This window comes from Pseudophryne corroboree, chromosome 9 (assembly GCF_028390025.1).
Source record: "Pseudophryne corroboree isolate aPseCor3 chromosome 9, aPseCor3.hap2, whole genome shotgun sequence".
In the NCBI taxonomy this organism is placed as follows: Eukaryota; Metazoa; Chordata; class Amphibia; order Anura; family Myobatrachidae; genus Pseudophryne; species Pseudophryne corroboree.
Window position 1 is genome coordinate 276,675,496 of NC_086452.1, and position 13,252 is coordinate 276,688,747.

General features: G+C 40.3%; 4 non-coding genes across 4 annotated transcripts; all 4 read left to right on the forward strand.

Annotated features, from left to right (window-relative positions):
- Positions 1-3,404: 3,404 nt before the first annotated feature.
- LOC134959208 (U1 spliceosomal RNA) lies at positions 3,405-3,568 on the forward strand. The gene has a single exon (XR_010187281.1). It is a non-coding gene; the product is annotated as a U1 spliceosomal RNA (small nuclear RNA).
- A 148-nt stretch (positions 3,569-3,716) lies between these two features.
- On the forward strand, positions 3,717-3,879 carry LOC134959233 (U1 spliceosomal RNA). Its single transcript, XR_010187307.1, has one exon. It is a non-coding gene; the product is annotated as a U1 spliceosomal RNA (small nuclear RNA).
- Positions 3,880-4,550: 671 nt separating this feature from the next.
- Positions 4,551-4,714, forward strand: LOC134959206 (U1 spliceosomal RNA). The gene has a single exon (XR_010187279.1). It is a non-coding gene; the product is annotated as a U1 spliceosomal RNA (small nuclear RNA).
- A 151-nt stretch (positions 4,715-4,865) lies between these two features.
- LOC134959251 (U1 spliceosomal RNA) lies at positions 4,866-5,028 on the forward strand. The gene has a single exon (XR_010187317.1). It is a non-coding gene; the product is annotated as a U1 spliceosomal RNA (small nuclear RNA).
- The last annotated feature ends 8,224 nt before the right edge of the window (positions 5,029-13,252 follow it).

The window sequence follows — 13,252 nt, forward strand, 5'->3', positions numbered from 1 at the left end:
TTTATTTCCACATCAGTATAATTATCACCATATTCACACATGAGTTTGAAAATATTAATATTCAACAGTAATATTAATGTAACAATAGTTTAGATAACATAATATAATATGGTCAATTTAGATAGAAATATGAGGTATACAAAAGGAATTTATAATATAACCATATAGGAAATTATTGAGTTAGAATTAAATTATATATATAACTACAAATACAATTGAAATTAATTTTGAAACTACAGGCAATAATTAAATTGACTTATGGTCTTTCATACTGTATGGTGATCTTGATCATATTGGATCATATTGAATTATTACTGGGATTTAAACAGGATGGCTCAACTGATAGAAATGATGGAGATGGACATTTCAGTGTGACTACTACGTCTCAATAAACCTCAACATCAGACACTTTACACATGAGTTATAAATGTTATCTGTATTCATCATTGAATGATGAAGTCTGAGTGTGCACGTATTTAATTCAATTTAACACACTACATTTCAGAATCTATTACACTAAAAAACATCCGGTTAGTGCTGACAACTGATTACAACAATCTTGGGTAAATCTACACATCTCGGTAAACTTGCTGGTCACATGATCGCAATAAACGTCATAGGGAATCGGGGCAGTGATTGGCTCTGATGGTCCGTGTGTCGGTATAAATTTTGGAGCTGGGAGGCAATCTGGTTAGCCTCAGAAGAAGCATTTGCGAAACGTGCGTCAGGCCTCCCTGCGCACAACGGCGTCCGCTATTAACTAAATGCCGGGGCAGTGAACTACACATTAAACACACTCCCGGAGGGGAGAGACTATTTAGACAGACAAATGTGTATGTAGACAGCAATGTGCAACATAGCAATTTAGACAGACAAATATGTATGTAGATAGCAGGGTGCAATGCAGCAATTCAGATAGATAAATGTGTATGTAGATAGCAATATGCAATACAGCAACTTAGATAGACAAATGTGTATGTAGATAGCAACGTGCAATACAGCAATCTAGCAATATAGCAAGACAGCTATTTAGGTGGATATTGAAACATCACACCCCTCGAAGGGTGTACCCACACAGATATATAGTGTGTCTAGACAGCTGTGCCAGTGATCTAATATATCAGTACTTCAGACGGATACTGAGACATCACACCCGTCAAGGAGTGCTATCACACAGACAGAAAGTATGTTTAAACAGATAGTTTAGCAAACAATACATTCATTCAGGTGAAATACGTCCTGAACACAATACAATAACAGCCACCAATAGCTATCTATATTAACAAAAGCTCAGCTCACTAGAGACAGCAACGATACCAATTACTGAGCTATAATTATGATATATGATCTGTGCTGATAATAAAGGATAAACGTTACATAATACTAATAGGAACCGATTTCATTGGAAATAGCAACAATACTGACCACTGAGCTATGGTCAGTGTGCATGATCTGTGTTGATAATAAAGGGTGAATGCTGTATAACCATATTTATTAACAGCAGCTGAGCTCATTTAAGACAGCAGCAATACTGATTACTGAGTTACGGTCAGAGTGTGTGTAACCCGTGTTGATAATGAAGGGCAAATGCAGTGCAATCATACTTATCAATAGGAGCCGAGTCCACTAGAGACAGTAACAATACTGACTAATGTCAGTGTTTATGATCTATGCTGATAATAAAGGACAATTAATAGTAGCCGATCTCCATAAACACAGTAACAACACTGACCACTGAGCTACGGACAGAATGTGTGTAACTTGTGCTGATAATAAAAGATAGACGCTGTGCAATTACATATATTGAAAGCTGTCTGTGCTGACAGGAATCAATTCTATTGGATTAATTACAACATTCAAACACATGCGGGAGTCTATAAGTCACAACCAACCTATGTGATAGTACTGCAGATGAAGAACAGATACGTAAAACAGTAACATCCATTAGACTTGCAGTAATAAAAGAATTCAATCAGTGTATAGAGAGACGGAATGACAGTGATTCTCACTATCTATTACTGTCAGCACACTATAGTATGAGATTTAGTACGTGATACAAAATATAATCAGAGAAGAACATGCACTTCGTCTCATGTCCTTATAGCTGTTTGCATGAGAGGCACTCCTATTCAAACTGTTGCAGAATTATAATACGTACAGCACTGTATGAGTCATAGCAAGATCCCACAACCTGGTCACCAATGAAGGGAATAGATACAGTATAACAACATCAAGCCATAACACTATGTGTGCCAATAGAAGCTGCATCTGTGAAAAACAGCTACACCATTGTAACTTTTTGAGCAACACATAAGCAACAATTAGACTGTGTCACCTCCTACTGACAATAAAGGACACACACTTTGGGAGATCATATTTGCAAATAAGTACTTATGTAAAAGGGACCTAATCCCATCTAATTGATTATAATAAGGAGCAAATCTATAAGTCACAGTTAAACGGTTATGCAACATTGAATCCTTTTTGATTTTCTAGTGACACAAATAAAGAGACCGATACTTTAGGGCTCTCTCTACGTGTAGATTGATTCTTTAGAGATCAGCACAGTGTTTATCCTACACATGGACTGAATGGCAGTCTATTCTACTATATACGATCTATAATAGTCACACTGAGAATATAAAAGTAATAAACAATATATAAACATCCTTAGAAAGTACACAATATACCACTAAAGGCAATAGAAAACAATATATGAATTGCTAGCATTTGCATAACTGCTTATCAATACGAAATAAGATTCGAATCACTGCTGGAGATTACATAACGTCTACCTATAAATACGGAGAGACGTACAGTTATTTGTACACTATACAGGCATACAGAACCTAAAGCCAGGAGGACGCCCTGTGTGCAGGAAGTCATATATTTTAAAGAGTCTTTCTATCCTTTCATCTCTTTATATTTTACTTTATATTTCGCAACGGTTTTATTGATACAAATTAAAAGTTAATTTTTATAACTAGTAGTGTGCATCACAAAAAGGCAACTCTGTTCTCTATCCTTTGTATACATATTAAACTAGGGGTCATCCAAGCTCCACAAAAGGCCGCCATGCCCTGCACGCCCCTTTTCTCTTTAAATATGCAGATGAGGGTTGAAGCCAACTTTGACCCACTGCTTGGATGACATCACCATATGCAAATCCATCTGCTGCAGGCCTTCCCCCAGGAATGCTTGCACTAGTTGTTGCATTTGGTTTGTTGTTTGGGGGTGCTTCAGTATTAGGCAGCCTTCTGCCTTCCCATGTTCATCTGAAAATATGTGTTCTCCCTGCAGTTGTTGTCCCCAGATGAGAGTTCCCTTGTGCTGCCTCAGTTGAATCTCCTTTACTTGACAGAGATGTGCCTGAGCAGCGTCCCTCCCCAGCCCTATCCCAAATCATACTTATTTTGCATAGGAGATACCATGCTCATGAAGATTGTTCTCCCAGGGTGAGGTTCATTCATTGCATTCTGGGTATGCTGACCCCTATGATTTCCCCAAATGTGGTAAACTCGACTGCATTATTTGTGGTAGTGGGGGACTGTGTTTGTGCTTTCCTCTGGTCAGCTCTGGTAAAAGTCAGATTTGTTTCAGATCTTCCTCTAGCCTTGTTCTTCTTTCGAGAGTTTCCTTGTGCTGCCTCAGTTGGATCTCCTTCACTTGACAGGGGGGTGCCCGAGCAGCGACCCTCCCCAGCTCTAGCCCAACTCCTACTTACCTGCCAGGTGAGATACTATGATCATGAAGGTGCTTCTCCCAGGGCAAGGCTCACCCATTGCACTCTGGGTGTGCTTCTCCTGCGATTTCCCCAAATGTGGGAAACTTGACTGCATAATTTGTGTTTCCCCTGGTCGGCTCTCGTATAATTCAGATCTCTTTGTCTCAGGTCTCTCTCCAGCCTAGTTTGCTGTCTGTTTCCACTTCTCTTTTCTTGAGCCGCTTCCTTCTATGCCCTTGCGCACTATCCTGACTTCTCCCGTCTGCTTACTTTGTGCCTTCCAACGCATAATGCGAACTACAGGTAGTGCTGCAGGGCCCACACCCTTTTACTTGCCTTACAGAGCAGCTCTGGAGCTGTTACAGTGCCCAGCTGCTGCAAGAAATCAGCTTGAATGCTTCAGGGGCTGGGGCATAGCCAACATGAGCCCCACACCGAAGGAGGGTGAAGGTGTTTAATGCGAACAAGGGGTCATCCAAGCGCCGCAAAAGGCCGCCATGCCCTGCACGCCCCTTTTCTCTTTTCATATGCAGATGAGGGTTGAAGCCAACTTTGACCCACTGCTTGGATGAAATCACCATATGCAAATCCATCTGCTGCAGGCCTTCCCCCAGGAATGCTTGCACTAGTTGTTGCATTTGGTTTGTTGTTTGGGGGTGCTTCAGTATTAGGCAGCCTTCTGCCCTCCCATGTTCATCTGAAAATATGTGTTCTCCCTGCAGTTGTTGTCCCCAGATGAGAGTTCCCTTGTGCTGCCTCAGTTGAATCTCCTTTACTTGACAGAGATGTGCCTGAGCAGCGGCCCTCCCCAGCCCTATCCCAAATCATACTTATTTTGCATAGGAGATACCATGGTCATGAAGATTGTTCTCCCAGGGTGAGGTTCATTCATTGCATTCTGAGTATGCTGACCCCTGTGATTTCCCCAAATGTGAGAAACTTGAGTGCATTATTTGTGGTAGTGGGGGACTGTGTTTGTGCTTTCCTCTGGTCAGCTCTGGTAAAAGTCAGATTTATTTGTCTCAGATTTCCTCTAGCCTTGTTCTTCATTCGAGAGTTCCCTTGTGCTTCCTCAGTTGGATCTCCTTCACTTGACAGGGGGGTGCCCGAGCAGCGACCCACCCCAGCTCTAGCCCAACTCCTACTTACCTGCCAGGTGAGATACTAAGATCATGAAGGTGCTTCTCCCAGGGCAAGGCTCACCCATTGCACTCTGGGTGGGCTGCCCCTGCGATTTCCCCAAATGTGGGAAACTTGACTGCATAATTTATGTTTCCCCTGGTTGGCTCTCGTATAATTCAGATCTCTTTGTCTCAGATCTCTCTCCAGCCTAGTTTCCTGTCTGTTTCCACTTCTTTTTTCTTGAGCCCCTCCCTTCTATACCCTTGTGCACTATCCTAACTTCTCCTCCCATCTGCTTACTTTGTGCCTTCCAATGCACAATGCAAACTACAGGTAGTGTAGTGCATTTTTCTCCCAAACCAAGGACACTAGAGAGAAAATGTTAAAGCCTCCTGTTAGGCCGTCATCTACACTGCATAGCCCTGAATTAACCAATGTGTATCTCCTTGCAAAAGAAAGATATTGGCAAGGAAATGCTGTCTTGTACTTTTGCATTTTTCTCCCAAACCAAGGACACAAGAGAGAAGCTTTTAAAGCCTCCTCTTAGGCCTTCATCTACACTGCATAGCCCTGGATTTACCAATGTGTATCTCCTTGCAAAAGAAAGAAATTGGCAAGGAAAAGCTGTCTTGTACCTTTGCATTTTTCTCCCAAACCAAGAACACTACAGAAAATTTTTTAAAGCCTCCTGTTAGGCCTTCATATACACTGCATAGCCCTGAATTTACCAATGTGTATCTCCTTGCAAAAGAAAGAAATTGGCAAGGAAAAGCTGTCTTGTACCTTTGCATTTTCTCCCAAACAAAGGACACTAGAGAGAAAATGTTAAAGCCTACTGTTAGGCCTTCAACTTCACTGCATAGCCCTGAATTTACCAATGTGTATCTCCTTGCAAAAGAAAGATATTGGCAAGGAAAAGCTGTCTTGTACCTTTGCATTTTTCTCCCAAACCAAGGACACTAGAGAGAAACTTTAAAAGCCTCCTGTTAGGCCGTCATCTACACTGCATAGCCCTGGATTTACCAATGTGTATCTCCTTGCAAAAGAAAGAAATAGGCAAGGAAAAGCTGTCTTGTACCTTTGCATTTTTCTCCCAAACCAAGAACACTACAGAGAAAATTTTAAAGCCTCCTGTTGGCCTTCATATACACTGCATATCCCTGAATTTACCAATGTGTATCTCCTTGCAAAAGAAAGAAATTGGCAAGGAAAAGCTGTCTTGTACTTTTGCATTTTTCTCCCAAACCAAGGACACTAGAGAGAAAATGTTAAAGCCTACTGTTAGGCCGTCATCTTCACTGCATAGCCCTGAATTTACCAATGTGTATCTCCTTGCAAAAGAAAGATATTGGCAAGGAAAAGCTGTCAAATACCTTTGCATTTTTCTCCCAAACCAAGGACACTAGAGAGAAAATGTTAAAGCCTCCTGTTAGGCCTTCATCTACACTGCATAGCCCTGAATTTACCAATGTGTATCTCCTTGCAAAAGAAAGATATTGGCAAGGAAAAGCTGTCTTGTACCTTTGCATTTTTCTCCCAAACCAAGGACACTAGAGAGAAACGTTTAAAGCCTTCTGTTAGGCCTTCATCTACACTGCATATCCCTAAATTTACCTATGTGTATCTCCTTGCAAAAGAAAGATATTGGCAAGGAAAAGCTGTCTTGTACCTTTGCATTTTTCTCCCAAACCAAGAATAATACAGAGAAAATTTTAAAGCCTCCTGTTAGGCCTTCATATACACTGCATAGCCCTGAATTTACCAATGTGTATCTCCTTGCAAAAGAAAGAAATTGGCAAGGAAAAGCTGTCTTGTACCTTTGCATTTTTCTCCCAAACCAAAGACACTAGAGAGAAAATGCTAAAGCCTACTGTTAGGCCTTCAACTTCACTGCATAGCCCTGAATTTACCAATGTGTATCTCCTTGCAAAAGAAAGATATTGGCAAGGAAAAGCTGTCTTGTACCTTTGCATTTTTCTCCCAAACCAAGGACACTAGAGAGAAACTTTTAAAGCCTCCTGTTAGGCCGTCATCTACACTGCATAGCCCTGGATTTATCAATGTGTACCTCCTTGCAAAAGAAAGATATTGGCAAGGAAATGCTGTCTTGTACTTTAGCATTTTTCTCCCAAACCAAGGACACTAGAGAGAAACTTTTAAAGCCTCCTGTTTGGCCTTCATAAACACTGCATAGCCCTGAATTTACCAATGTGTATCTCCTTGCAAAAGAAAGAAATAGGCAAGGAAAAGCTGTCTTGTACCTTTGCATTTTTCTCCCAAACCAAGAACACTACAGAGAAAATTTTAAAGCCTCCTGTTCGGCCTTCATATACACTGCATAGCCCTGAATTTGCCAATGTGTATCTCCTTGCAAAAGAAAGAAATTGGCAAGGAAAAGCTGTCTTGTACCTTTGCATTTTTCTCCCAAACCAAGGACACTAGAGAGAATATGTTAAAGCCTACTGTTAGGCCTTCATCTTCACTGCATAGCCCTGAATTTACCAATGTGTATCTCCTTGCAAAAGAAAGATATTGGCAAGGAAAAGCTGTCACTTACCTTTGCATTTTTCTCCCAAACCAAGGACACTAGAGAGAAAATGTTAAAGCCTCCTGTTAGGCCTTCATCTACACTGCATAGCCCTGAATTTACCAATGTGTATCTCCTTGCAAAAGAAAGATATTGGCAAGGAAAAGCTGTCTTGTACCTTTGCATTTTTCTCCCAAACTAAGGACACTAGTGAGAACATTTTAAAGCCTCCTGTTAGGCCTTCATCTACACTGCATAGCCCTGAATTTACCAATGTGTATCTCCTTGCAAAATAAAGATATTGGCAAGGAAAAGCTGTCTTGTACCTTTGCATTTTTCTCCCAAACCAAGGACACTAGAGAGAAAATTTTAAAGCCTTCTGTTAGGCCTTCATCTACACTGCATATCCCTTAATTTACCTATGTGTATCTCCTTGCAAAAGAAAGATATTGGCAAGGAAAAGCTGTCTTGTACCTTTGCATTTTTCTCCCAAACCAAGGACACTAAAGAGAAACTTTTAAAGCCTTCTGTTAGGCCTTCATCTACACTGCATATCCCTAAATTTACCTATGTGTATCTCCTTGCAAAAGAAAGATATTGGCAAGGAAAAGCTGTCTTGTACCTTTGCATTTTTCTCCCAAACCAAGAATACTACAGAGAAAATTTTAAAGCCTCCTGTTAGGCCTTCATATACACTGCATAGCCCTGAATTTACCAATGTGTGTCTCCTTGCAAAATAAAGAAATTGGCAAGGAAAAGCTGTCTTGTACCTTTGCATTTTTCTCCCAAACCAAGGACACTAGAGAGAAAATGTTAAAGCCTACTGTTAGGCCTTCAACTTCACTGCATAGCCCTGAATTTACCAATGTGTATCTCCTTGCAAAAGAAAGATATTGGCAAGGAAAAGCTGTCTTGTACCTTTGCATTTTTCTCCCAAACCAAGGACACTAGAGAGAAACTTTTAAAGCCTCCTGTTAGGCCGTCATCTACACTGCATAGCCCTGGATTTACCAATGTGTATCTCCTTGCAAAAGAAAGATATTGGCAAGGAAATGCTGTCTTGTACTTTAGCATTTTTCTCCCAAACCAAGGACACTAGAGAGAAACTTTTAAAGCCTCCTGTTAGGCCTTCATAAACACTGCATAGCCCTGGATTTACCAATGTGTATCTCCTTGCAAAAGAAAGAAATAGGCAAGGAAAAGCTGTCTTGTACCTTTGCATTTTTCTCCCAAACCAAGAACACTACAGAGAAAATTTTAAAGCCTCCTGTTCGGCCTTCATATACACTGCATAGCCCTGAATTTACCAATGTGTATCTCCTTGCAAAAGAAAGATATTGGCAAGGAAAAGCTGTCTTGTACCTTTGCATTTTTCTCCCAAACTAAGGACACTAGTGAGAACATTTTAAAGCCTCCTGTTAGGCCTTCATCTACACTGCATAGCCCTGAATTTACCAATGTGTATCCCCTTGCAAAATAAAGATATTGGCAAGGAAAAGCTGTCTTGTACCTTTGCATTTTTCTCCCAAACCAAGGACACTAGAGAGAAAATTTTAAAGCCTTCTGTTAGGCCTTCATCTACACTGCATATCCCTAAATTTACCTGTGTGTATCTCCTTGCAAAAGAAAGATATTGGCAAGGAAAAGCTGTCAAATACCTTTGCATTTTTCTCCCAAACCAAGGACACTAGAGAGAAACGTTTTAAGCCTTCTGTTAGGCCTTCATCTACACTGCATATCCCTAAATTTACCTATGTGTATCTCCTTGCAAAAGAAAGATATTGGCAAGGAAAAGCTGTCTTGTACCTTTGCATTTTTCTCCCAAACCAAGGACACTAGAGAGAAACGTTTAAAGCCTTCTGTTAGGCCTTCATCTACACTGCATATCCCTAAATTTACCTATGTGTATCTCCTTGCAAAAGAAAGATATTGGCAAGGAAAAGCTGTCTTGTACCTTTGCATTTTTCTCCCAAACCAAGAATACTACAGAGAAAATGTTAAAGCCTACTGTTAGGCCTTCAACTTCACTGCATAGCCCTGAATTTACCAATGTGTATCTCCTTGCAAAAGAAAGATATTGGCAAGGAAAAGCTGTCTTGTACCTTTGCATTTTTCTCCCAAACCAAGGACACTAGAGAGAAACTTTTAAAGCCTCCTGTTAGGCCGTCATCTACACTGCATAGCCCTGGATTTACCAATGTGTATCTCCTTGCAAAAGAAAGATATTGGCAAGGAAATGCTGTCTTGTACTTTAGCATTTTTCTCCCAAACCAAGGACACTAGAGAGAAACTTTTAAAGCCTCCTGTTAGGCCTTCATAAACACTGCATAGCCCTGGATTTACCAATGTGTATCTCCTTGCAAAAGAAAGAAATAGGCAAGGAAAAGCTGTCTTGTACCTTTGCATTTTTCTCCCAAACCAAGAACACTACAGAGAAAATTTTAAAGCCTCCTGTTCGGCCTTCATATACACTGCATAGCCCTGAATTTGCCAATGTGTATCTCCTTGCAAAAGAAAGAAATTGGCAAGGAAAAGCTGTCTTGTACCTTTGCATTTTTCTCCCAAACCAAGGACACTAGAGAGAATATGTTAAAGCCTACTGTTAGGCCTTCATCTTCACTGCATAGCCCTGAATTTACCAATGTGTATCTCCTTGCAAAAGAAAGATATTGGCAAGGAAATGCTGTCAAATACCTTTGCATTTTTCTCCCAAACCAAGGACACTAGAGAGAAAATGTTAAAGCCTCCTGTTAGGCCTTCATCTACAATGTATAGCCCTGAATTTACCAATGTGTATCTCCTTGCAAAAGAAAGATATTGGCAAGGAAAAGCTGTCTTGTACCTTTGCATTTTTCTCCCAAACCAAGGACACTAGAGAGAAAATGTTAAAGCCTACTGTTAGGCCTTCATCTTCACTGCATAGCCCTGAATTTACCAATGTGTATCTCCTTGCAAAAGAAAGAAATTGGCAAGGAAAAGCTGTCAAATACCTTTGCATTTTTCTCCCAAACCAAGGACACTAGAGAGAAAATGTTAAAGCCTCCTGTTAGGCCTTCATCTTCACTGCATAGCACTGATTTTAACAATGTGTATCTCCTTGCAAAAGAAAGATATTGGCAAGGAAAAGCTGTCTTGTACCTTTGCATTTTTCTCCCAAACCAAGAATACTACAGAGAAAATTTTAAAGCCTCCTGTTAGGCCTTCATATACACTGCATAGCCCTGAATTTACCAATGTGTATCTCCTTGCAAAAGAAAGAAATTGGCAAGGAAAAGCTGTCTTGTACCTTTGCATTTTTCTCCCAAACCAAGGACACTAGAGAGAAAATGTTAAAGCCTACTGTTAGGCCTTCAACTTCACTGCATAGCCCTGAATTTACCAATGTGTATCTCCTTGCAAAAGAAAGATATTGGCAAGGAAAAGCTGTCTTGTACCTTTGCATTTTTCTCCCAAACCAAGGACACTAGAGAGAAACTTTTAAAGCCTCCTGTTAGGCCGTCATCTACACTGCATAGCCCTGGATTTACCAATGTGTATCTCCTTGCAAAAGAAAGATATTGGCAAGGAAATGCTGTCTTGTACCTTTGCATTTTTCTCCCAAACCAAGAACACTACAGAGAAAATTTTTAAGCCTCCTGTTCGGCCTTCATATACACTGCATAGCCCTGAATTTACCAATGTGTATCTCCTTGCAAAAGAAAGAAATTGGCAAGGAAAAGCTGTCTTGTACCTTTGCATTTTTCTCCCAAACCAAGGACACTAGAGAGAAAATGTTATGTTAAAGCCTACTGTTAGGCCTTCATCTTCACTGCATAGCCCTGAATTTACCAATGTGTATCTCCTTGCAAAAGAAAGATATTGGCAAGGAAAAGCTGTCAAATACCTTTGCATTTTTCTCCCAAACCAAGGACACTAGAGAGAAAATGTTAAAGCCTCCTGTTAGGCCTTCATCTACACTGCATAGCCCTGAATTTACCAATGTGTATCTCCTTGCAAAAGAAAGATATTGGCAAGGAAAAGCTGTCTTGTACCTTTGCATTTTTCTCCCAAACTAAGGACACTAGTGAGAACATTTTAAAGCCTCCTGTTAGGCCTTCATCTACACTGCATAGCCCTGAATTTACCAATGTGTATCTCCTTGCAAAATAAAGATATTGGCAAGGAAAAGCTGTCTTGTACCTTTGCATTTTTCTCCCAAACCAAGGACACTAGAGAGAAAATTTTAAAGCCTTCTGTTAGGCCTTCATCTACACTGCATATCCCTAAATTTACCTATGTGTATCTCCTTGCAAAAGAAAGATATTGGCAAGGAAAAGCTGTCAAATACCTTTGCATTTTTCTCCCAAACCAAGGACACTAGAGAGAAAATGTTAAAGCCTCCTGTTAGGCCTTCATCTACACTGCATAGCCCTGAATTTACCAATGTGTATCTCCCTGCAAAAGAAAGATATTGGCAAGGAAAAGCTGTCTTGTACCTTTGCATTTTTCTCCCAAACCAAGGACACTAGAGAGAAACGTTTAAAGCCTTCTGTTAGGCCTTCATCTACACTGCATATCCCTAAATTTACCTATGTGTATCTCCTTGCAAAAGAAAGATATTGGCAAGGAAAAGCTGTCTTGTACCTTTGCATTTTTCTCCCAAACCAAGAATACTACAGAGAAAATTTTAAAGCCTCCTGTTAGGCCTTCATATACACTGCATAGCCCTGAATTTACCAATGTGTATCTCCTTGCAAAAGAAAGAAATTGGCAAGGAAAAGCTGTCTTGTACCTTTGCATTTTTCTCCCAAACCAAGGACACTAGAGAGAAAATGTTAAAGCCTACTGTTAGGCCTTCAACTTCACTGCATAGCCCTAAATTTACCAATGTGTATCTCCTTGCAAAAGAAAGATATTGCCAAGGAAAAGCTGTCTTGTACCTTTGCATTTTTCTCCCAAACCAAGGACACTAGAGAGAAACTTGTAAAGCCTCCTGTTAGGCCGTCATCTACACTGCATAGCCCTGGATTTACCAATGTGTATCTCCTTGCAAAAGAAAGATATTGGCAAGGAAATGCTGTCTTGTACTTTAGCATTTTTCTCCCAAACCAAGGACACTAGAGAGAAACTTTTAAAGCCTCCTGTTAGGCCTTCATAAACACTGCATAGCCCTGGATTTACCAATGTGTATCTCCTTGCAAAAGAAAGAAATAGGCAAGGAAAAGCTGTCTTGTACCTTTGCATTTTTCTCCCAAACCAAGAACACTACAGAGAAAATTTTAAAGCCTCCTGTTCGGCCTTCATATACACTGCATAGCCCTGAATTTACCAATGTGTATCTCCTTGCAAAAGAAAGAAATTGGCAAGGAAAAGCTGTCTTGTACCTTTGCATTTTTCTCCCAAACCAAGGACACTAGAGAGAAAATGTTAAAGCCTACTGTTAGGCCTTCATCTTCACTGCATAGCCCTGAATTTACCAATGTGTATCTCCTTGCAAAAGAAAGATATTGGCATGGAAAAGCTGTCTTGTACCTTTGCATTTTTCTCCCAAACCAAGGACACTAGAGAGAAAATGTTAAAGCCTCCTGTTAGGCCTTCATCTACACTGCATAGCCCTGAATTTACCAATGTGTATCTCCTTGCAAAAGAAAGATATTGGCAAGGAAAAGCTGTCTTGTACCTTTGCATTTTTCTCCCAAACTAAGGACACTAGTGAGAACATTTTAAAAGCCTCCTGTTAGGCCTTCATCTACACTGCATAGCCCTGAATTTACCAATGTGTATCCCCTTGCAAAATAAAGATATTGGCAAGGAAAAGCTGTCTTGTACCTTTGCATTTTTCTCCCAAACCAAGGACACTAGAGAGAAAATTTTAAAGCCTTCTGTTAGGCCTTCATCTA